The 7,718-nt window shown below is 43.4% G+C and overlaps 1 pseudogene; it reads right to left on the bottom strand.

Annotated features, from left to right (window-relative positions):
* Positions 1 to 4,988: 4,988 nt before the first annotated feature.
* LOC135968794 (serine/threonine-protein phosphatase 2A catalytic subunit alpha isoform-like) lies at positions 4,989 to 7,694 on the bottom strand (annotated as a pseudogene).
* Positions 7,695 to 7,718: the final 24 nt, after the last annotated feature.

The following is a 7,718-nucleotide window of genomic DNA, read 5'->3' as shown; positions in this document are numbered from 1 at the left end:
TGCCAGCCCTCACTCTCTCGCCTCCCCAGCGTCTGGCCTCCCTTGTTCTCCTGCTCCCTCCCAAGATTCATTTGAGCCCTATCTGTCCCCAGGGGACCACCAAAAAACATTTCCTCTGAGAACCTTTTCTGTATTCCTCAGTCAGGTAAAAAACAAAAATCAAAAATCAAATCTGTTTTCCTCATGATTTTAGTTAGAGTAAAAGGTCGCTAAGGGTAAGGTCCATATTTTTGGTTTCTCCACAGTGCTTTGCACTTAGTAAGTGCTCAGTAAATGCGTGCTTAGACATACATTCCACCATATTTACTGAACACCTATCATGTGTCCTGTGCTGGATGCTGGGGGCCTAATGGGAAACCCAACAAACCTGGAAGGCAATAAGGGAAGTAGGTAGGAAAAAGCTAGGATTCTGGGACAGACAGCTTGCTTCTAAATCCTGGTTCTGCCACTTACTAGCTATGCATCCCTGAACAAGTTACTTGACCTCTTCGTGCTTCAGTCTTCTCACTCATAAAACAGGGAAAGATAAAGTATTTGTCTTAAAGGGTTACTGTGAGGATTCAATAAGATGATACATAAAAAGTGCTTAGAACAGACCCAAATACATAGGAAGAGCTATAGATGTGTCAGCGATTGTTATTGTAATAGACAGCTTTGCCTCACAGAGTTTAGTTTAACAGGAAAGACAGACATTGAATAACCTATTATACAAGTAACTATTTATGTATGTATTTATTTATTTTTTAGAGATGAGGTCTGGCTCCGTAGCCCAGGCTGGAGTGCAGTGGTGCAATCATAGCTCACTGCAGCCTCAATCTTCTGGGCTCAAGCGATTCTCCTGCCTCAGCCTCCCAAGCAGCTGTGACTACAGGTTTAAGCCACCATGCCTGGCTAAGTTTTTAAAAATTTGTATAGTGACTATTACTGTGTTGTTCAGGCTGGTCTCGAACTCCTGGCTTCAAGTAATCCTCCTGCCGAGGCCTCCTCAGGTGCTGGGATTGCAGGCATCAGTCACTGTGCCTGGCCCTATTTATGTTTTCCTGTTTATGTTTTTGATACATGTTGAGAAGCAAAAGTACAGTGCACAATGGGAGTACAAAACAGATGGCCCAGTCTTGTCCCAAGGTTCAAGAAAGGCTTCCTGGAGGATGCACCATTTAAACTAAGACTGAGGATAAGCATCAGTTGCCAGGCCAAGAGGAGATGGAAGGGCATTCCATGCAGAGGGAACAGTGTGTGCAAAGATACTAAGTCAGGAAATAATTTGGCATTTTGGAAGAACTCAGAGAAGGCCAGAGCGGCAAAAGTGCAGGGAACCAGACGGCAGAGGTAGAAGATGAATTTGCAGAGGGGGGCAGACCGTGCAGGCCCTGGCGGGGCATGTGAGGACTGAGGGTTTTATCCCAGGAGCACTGGGAAGCCGTTGAAGGTTTCAACCAGAGCAGTGACCACATCGTATCTGCATCTTAACAAACCATTTCAGAGATTGATAGAGGATACCAGTAGGAGATTGATCCAGGTGAGAGAAGACAGGGGTTTGGACTGGGGTGCTGGCTGTGGGGAAGGAGAGAAATGCAAGCATGAGAGAAATGGTGAAGAGATCAAAGAAATGATAGAAATAAGTGACTGATGGAGAATGGGCGGCGATTGGAAGAGAGAACTGCTGAGAATGCATCTGGACTCGGCCTGAGCGGCTGAGCAACTGACGATGAACCCACGCACATGCAGGGAGGTGTGATGCATTCAGTTTAGGATATGCTGAGTTGGAGGCTGCAAATGGGGTTACTCATTTAAGGGGAGTGAGAATAATACAGGAAGCCAAATCATGCTATATTAAGAATATAAAAGTAGGCAAAGTAACTATAGGTTGAACAGAGACTTTGGGTTGAGAGAGAAATAACTCGCATAATATATCAAAAAAGGCTGAGTCTGTCCCTTTTTAATTTTTATTTATTTATTTATTTAGAGACAGGGTCTCACTATGTTGCCCAGTCTGATCTCAAACTCCTGGGCTCCTGTGATCCTCCCACCTTGGCCTCCCAAATTGCTGGGATCACCACTCCAGGCCACACTTTTATTTTTTTTAATGGAAAAGATGTTACAAATGGAGACCCAGTTTAGTACAAAGGAGATGGGGGTGGGGAGTTTTAGTAGGGTTTGGGGCACAGTGGATTCTCAGCAGTCACTGACTCTTACCAGTCCTAGAAGTGGGTCAAGCAGCTGGACAGAAATCACAGTGTGGACACTGGTTGTCACTTAGGGAACTCATTCATTCATTGACTGTACAAATATCTATTTATCTGTCAATGTTCTAGGGCTCAAGGAGCTAATTCCTCAGCTTATAACTGGAGGAGACAGACAACAAACACGTGAGTACATAATTTGACCTCAGATCAACTGCTATAAAGGAAAAGAAAGTCAAACCAAGGGTTGAAAAATGCTGGGAAGAGCTCCACAATTTGAGTGGTCAAGGCCTCTCTGAAGGACAGACATCTGATTTCCAATAAAACAGTTAAGAAATTACACATTTCCTTTTGTTATCCTTAAATTTATATATTAAATAGCTGACATAAAATATTTAAAGCTTAATAGAGCATAAAATAAAGGCCATAAAAATGAACAATGAAGCCAGTAGGAATCAATAGAAAATCGATGGAAGAAAATGGTAACAGAAGAAAATGGTAACAAAAGAATTTCAGATCATTCCAAAAGCAGTAACTCAGTAGGAGGAAAAGATACATTTGCAAAGCAGGTATGAATAGCCTTCTGGAGTCTTTGGTAATCCAATTACTAAAAAGGAATAGCTGGGTACAGTGGCTCATGCCTGTAAGCTTAGCACTTTGGGAGGCCAAGGTGAGAGGATCACTTGAGCCCAGGAGTTCGAGACCAGCCTGTGCAACGTAGCAAGGACCCTCAACTCCTTTATTTTATTTTTAAATACATTTATTTCTAGCCCATAAGATATGGCATAAAGACTCCCTCTCAAAAACAATAAAAAATAAGAATTAGCCAGGCATGGTGGCATGCACCTGCAGTCCCAGCTAGCTACTCTGGGGGCTGAGGCAGAAGGATCACTTGACCCCAGGAGTTAGAGGTTACAGTGAGCTATGATGGTGCCACTGCACTCCAGCCTGGGTGGCAAAGTGAGACCCTGTCTAAAAATAATAAAAATAGGCCAGGCGCGGTGGCTCATACCTGTAATCCCAGCACTTTGGGAGGCCGAGGCTGGTAGATCACCTGAGCTCAGGAGTTGGAGACCAACCTGACTAATATGGGGAAACCCCATCTCTACTAAAAATACAAAATTAGCTGAGCGTGGTGGCGCATGCCTGTAATCCCAGCTACTCAGGAATCTGAGGCAGGAGAATTGCTTGAACGTGGGAACGGAGGTTGTGGTGAGCCAAGATAGCACCATTGCGCTCCAGCCAGGTCAACAAGAGCAAAACTCTGTCTCAAAATAATAATAATAATAATAAATAATAATAAGAAGCAGATCATGGACACAATGGAAAAAATAGTTAATTTTTTGCTGAGTTGACGCACATTACTGAACTAAGAAAGCATAAAATTTATAATATACCACTTCAAAAGGACATTGATGACAAACAGGATAATGAGAATCAATTAAAAGATTTACAATTAGTTGTTACACAAGAAAATTGAAAACGTCCTGAAAGAAACTTGACAGAGGTTTTCACAACTTTGGCAACAATCTTAAAAATTGAAACAACATGACCCAAAGCCTGTTATGATGCTAGAAGAAACTTTACTAAATTACCAATTTAAAAGTATTTTTCAACAAACCATGCCAGAAGAAAGAGAGAATCCTCTCTCCCTCCTCTCTGTAGAAACACAAAATTACAAAAAAAAAAAATTAAAAGTTAAAAGTTGTTATATTGGAGAAGCAACCAAAGAAAATGTAGCCAACATATAGGATATTACAGAGGTATGTCAGACAGGCAATTAATAAAAATGTATGTACTTTTCTGGATTCTGTCACTTTTGAACTATTTGTCAGCTGCTGAAATCTTATCTGCTGTGATTTATTTTCCCATTACAAAGAAACCTTCCTGTTTATACCTGCATTTGTTAGTTACTGGTACAGCACTGCCGTGTAACATACGGCCCCCAAACTCAGCGGCTCACAAGCATTTATTGGCACAGATCTGCAGATCAGCTGGAATGCAATGCTGCCGCTTTAGGCCACAGCAGTTGGGAGCTAGGCTATCTAGGCTGGGTCAGCTGGATGGCTTTGCTCCCTGTGCCCCTCATCTTCCTCCTGGGACCACTGTGCTAACCAGTGAATGCCCTCATGTTGATGACAAGGTACAAGGAAGCAAGACCCAGACTCAGAAGTAACATGCTGTTACTTCCACTCAATTCCATTGGCCAAAGCAAGTTACATAGCCAAGGCCAGAGTCAAGAAATATACTCTTTAGTGGCCCAAACTGCAAAGTCATGTGGCAAAAATGTAGACAAAACAAGGGGTGAAGTATTGGGTCCAGTAATGCAATCTCCTGTAGTACCTAATTTTGTACTTATAATTTTGCAGTCTTTTTCATAAGGAGCCCTCCTTACCACACACACACACACACACACACACACACACACACACACACAAAAAAAAAAAAAATTATATAAACCTCAGGCTTTCACAAAACCTGGATCTGTCCCTGCTGGTTACAGTCTTTAGGGTGACTGCTTTAATAACAAACACTGCAAATAAGAGCTTCATGAGTATTTTTTTCTGAGTTTGCAAGTTTATTATGAAAAACTCTGCAGTGCTCTTGTGCAATAAAACATCATTTTACAGGAAGGGGCAAAAACAGCTCTGTTCAAAACTACTCACCAGGTTCTGACAATAACGAAGAATAACATGGGGCTGAGATTTGAGAAGGGGACAAACTGAGCACAGGCAAGTCATAATTAAATTAAACGGTATCCCTGAAAAATAAACAGAACGGTTTCAAAACTCTCAAGTAGAGAGGAGGGCTTGGCATTTATTTTTTTAAATTTCATTAAGATCCAGTGATTGTTTTCTGCTACCCCTATGTACAGTCATGCTGAGTAAAGCTATAGCTAGATGGAAGTTACATTGTATTCACAAAGTGAATTTACATCTTATTATGTGCGGTCTCTCAAAGAAAGCAAAAGTAACTGCAAACACCATGTTGCTCCAGCACAAAATGAACTGGTTCATTCTAAAGTGATCACGGCTTGGTGATAAAAAGCTTTGTATTTTTATATGGCACAGCTTTTGGTCCATGTGAAAACAAATTATTTGAATGTTAACTATTTTCTTACACTTTGGAGTTACTGTTGCAGTTCCCATTTCCATTAAGTCAATATACAATTCACGGCAATCCTGTTCAAATTTAAAATTCCTTTTCCTTTTCCTTTTCTTTTTTCTTTTTGAGATGGATTTTTGGTCTTGTCTCCCAGGCTGGAGTACAATGGCAGGATCTCAGCTCACTGCAACCTCCACCTCCTGGGTTCAAGCGATTATCCTGCCTCAGCCTCCCCAGTAGCTACGATTACAGACGCATGTCACCATGCCCAGCTAATTTTTATATTTTTAGTAGAGATGGGGCCCCTTGTTGCCCAGGCTGGTCTCGAACTGCTAACCTCAGGTGATTCTCCCACCTTGGCCGCCCAAAGTGCTGAGATTACAGGTGTGAGCCACCACGCTCAGCTTAAAATTTCATTACAGGAAGTAATCTGGGGTACAATGAGTAACATGTGACTTGCCTCCGTGAGGTGCTGGGTCAAACTGCAAAAATGAATATTTTAGAGTGTTACCAAGTTCCATGATTGCAGTGTGGTTACCACAATGATAGCAATAGTTTGGAGTACTGAAGATAGCTACTACATTCCAGTCATGACACCAGTTATGTCCCACCGTCACCAGTTGGTGAGCTCTAGACACCAACCTGAGGCCATTGGCACGATTAAATGTCTCAGAAGTATCTTGCAAAAAGTTGTATCCAGTTCCTCAAAGAAATACACCCCAGTCACCATGGTCATCTGGATCTGAGTACAGCAAGTCACCCACTGGACTCTCACGGGGGAATTTTCTGTAGGCAATTCAGTGTTCTGATGTGATGCAGTGTATCTCCAGATGGTGACAGTCCACCATGGAGACTGAAGAGCTGCCCATCCACCTAGGCAGTGAGAGGAAGATGGCCTGTAAAGGCCGGACACGGTGGCTCATGCCTGTAATCCCAGCGCTTTGGGAGACCAAGGCAGGTGGATCACTTATGCCCAGGAGTTCAAGACCAGCCTAAGCAACATGGTGAAAAACTCAACTCTACAAAAAAATACAAAAAATTAGCTGGGCATGGTGGTGCATGCCTGTAGTCCAAGCTACCTGGGAGGCTGAAGTAGGAGGCTCACTTGGGCCAGGGAGATTGAAGCTGCAGTGAGCCAGGTCTGTGCCATTGCACTCCAATCTGGGTGACCCAGTCTTTGAAAAAAAAAATCTGTAAAATATTTATAAACATTTCAATATTTTCTTAAACACTCATCATAGGAACAATAAACTTGTGTGATCTGCCTGCTCTCATGGTCCCTTGGAAGAATGGTGAAGCATTCACGGTAAGAAACCTTAAGGGCTAGGAGCAACATAACTATTTCAATTAAATGATATACTCTGTCAATATAATCTCCTGTAAACAAGTAATTTGTGTCTGGTAATTTTCTATTATTTTTTTTTTGAGACAGGGTCTCGCTATATTGCCCAGGCTGGTCTCCAACTCCAGGGCTCAAGCAATTCACCTGCCTTGGCCTCTGAAAGTGCTAGGATTACAGGTGTGAGCCATCACGTCCAGCCTGTATCTGATAATTTTCTTTTTACTTTTCTTTCTTTCTTTCTTTCTTTTTTTTTTTTTTTTGAGACGGAGTGTCACTCCATCACCCAGGGTGGAGTGCAGTGGCACGCTCTAGGCTCACTGCAACCTCCGCCTCCCAGTTCAAGTGATTCACCTGCCTCAGCCTCCTGAGTAGCTGGGAAGCTATTTTTTTTTTTTTTTTTTTTTTTTTTTTTGAGACAGAGTCTCGCTCGTCGCCCAGGCAGTGGCACGATCTCAGCTCACTGCAAGCTCCGCCTCCCGGGTTCACGCCATTCTCCTGCCTCAGCCTCCCGAGTAGCTGGGACTACAGGCGCCCGCCACCTCGCCCGGCTAATTTTTTGTATTTTTGTAGAGACAGGATTTCACCGAGTTAGCCAGGCTGGTCTCCAACTCTGATCTCAAACGATCCACCCGCCTCAGCCTCCCAAAGCGCTAGGATTACAGGCATGAGCCATTGCGCCTGGCCATCTGGTAATTTTCTAAACAGTTCCATGAGATCATGAAATTGCGCACACTTATCTCCAGAGACAGTGACTGGACACCAAACCTCTTGCGCATTGGATTCTTCTGTTGGGATTTCTTTAGCCTCCTTGCAGAGGCTCTTGACCTGGGACTTGGATAGCTACTTTCACTGGTTCAGCTGCTTGATCCACTGGTCCAGCTCCTTGGAGAACACCTCATCCATGATGCCACCTGTCCGAGCTGGCTGCTGCACACGGGCCACATGCATCTGTGGCCACTGACAGTTGCTGGGTGCTGGTGCTGGCCCACAGACTCTCCACAGTGCTCGGCCAACAACTGCTGTGTCTCTTCCCTACTCACTCTGGCTGCACAGCTTGGTTCTCTGAAATGGTGAGAATTTCGAAATAC

This window comes from Macaca fascicularis, chromosome 1 (assembly GCF_037993035.2).
Source record: "Macaca fascicularis isolate 582-1 chromosome 1, T2T-MFA8v1.1".
Taxonomy (NCBI): Eukaryota; Metazoa; Chordata; class Mammalia; order Primates; family Cercopithecidae; genus Macaca; species Macaca fascicularis.
The sequence above is the reverse complement of the archived record's forward strand: the minus strand, read 5'-3'. Positions and strand labels throughout refer to the sequence as shown.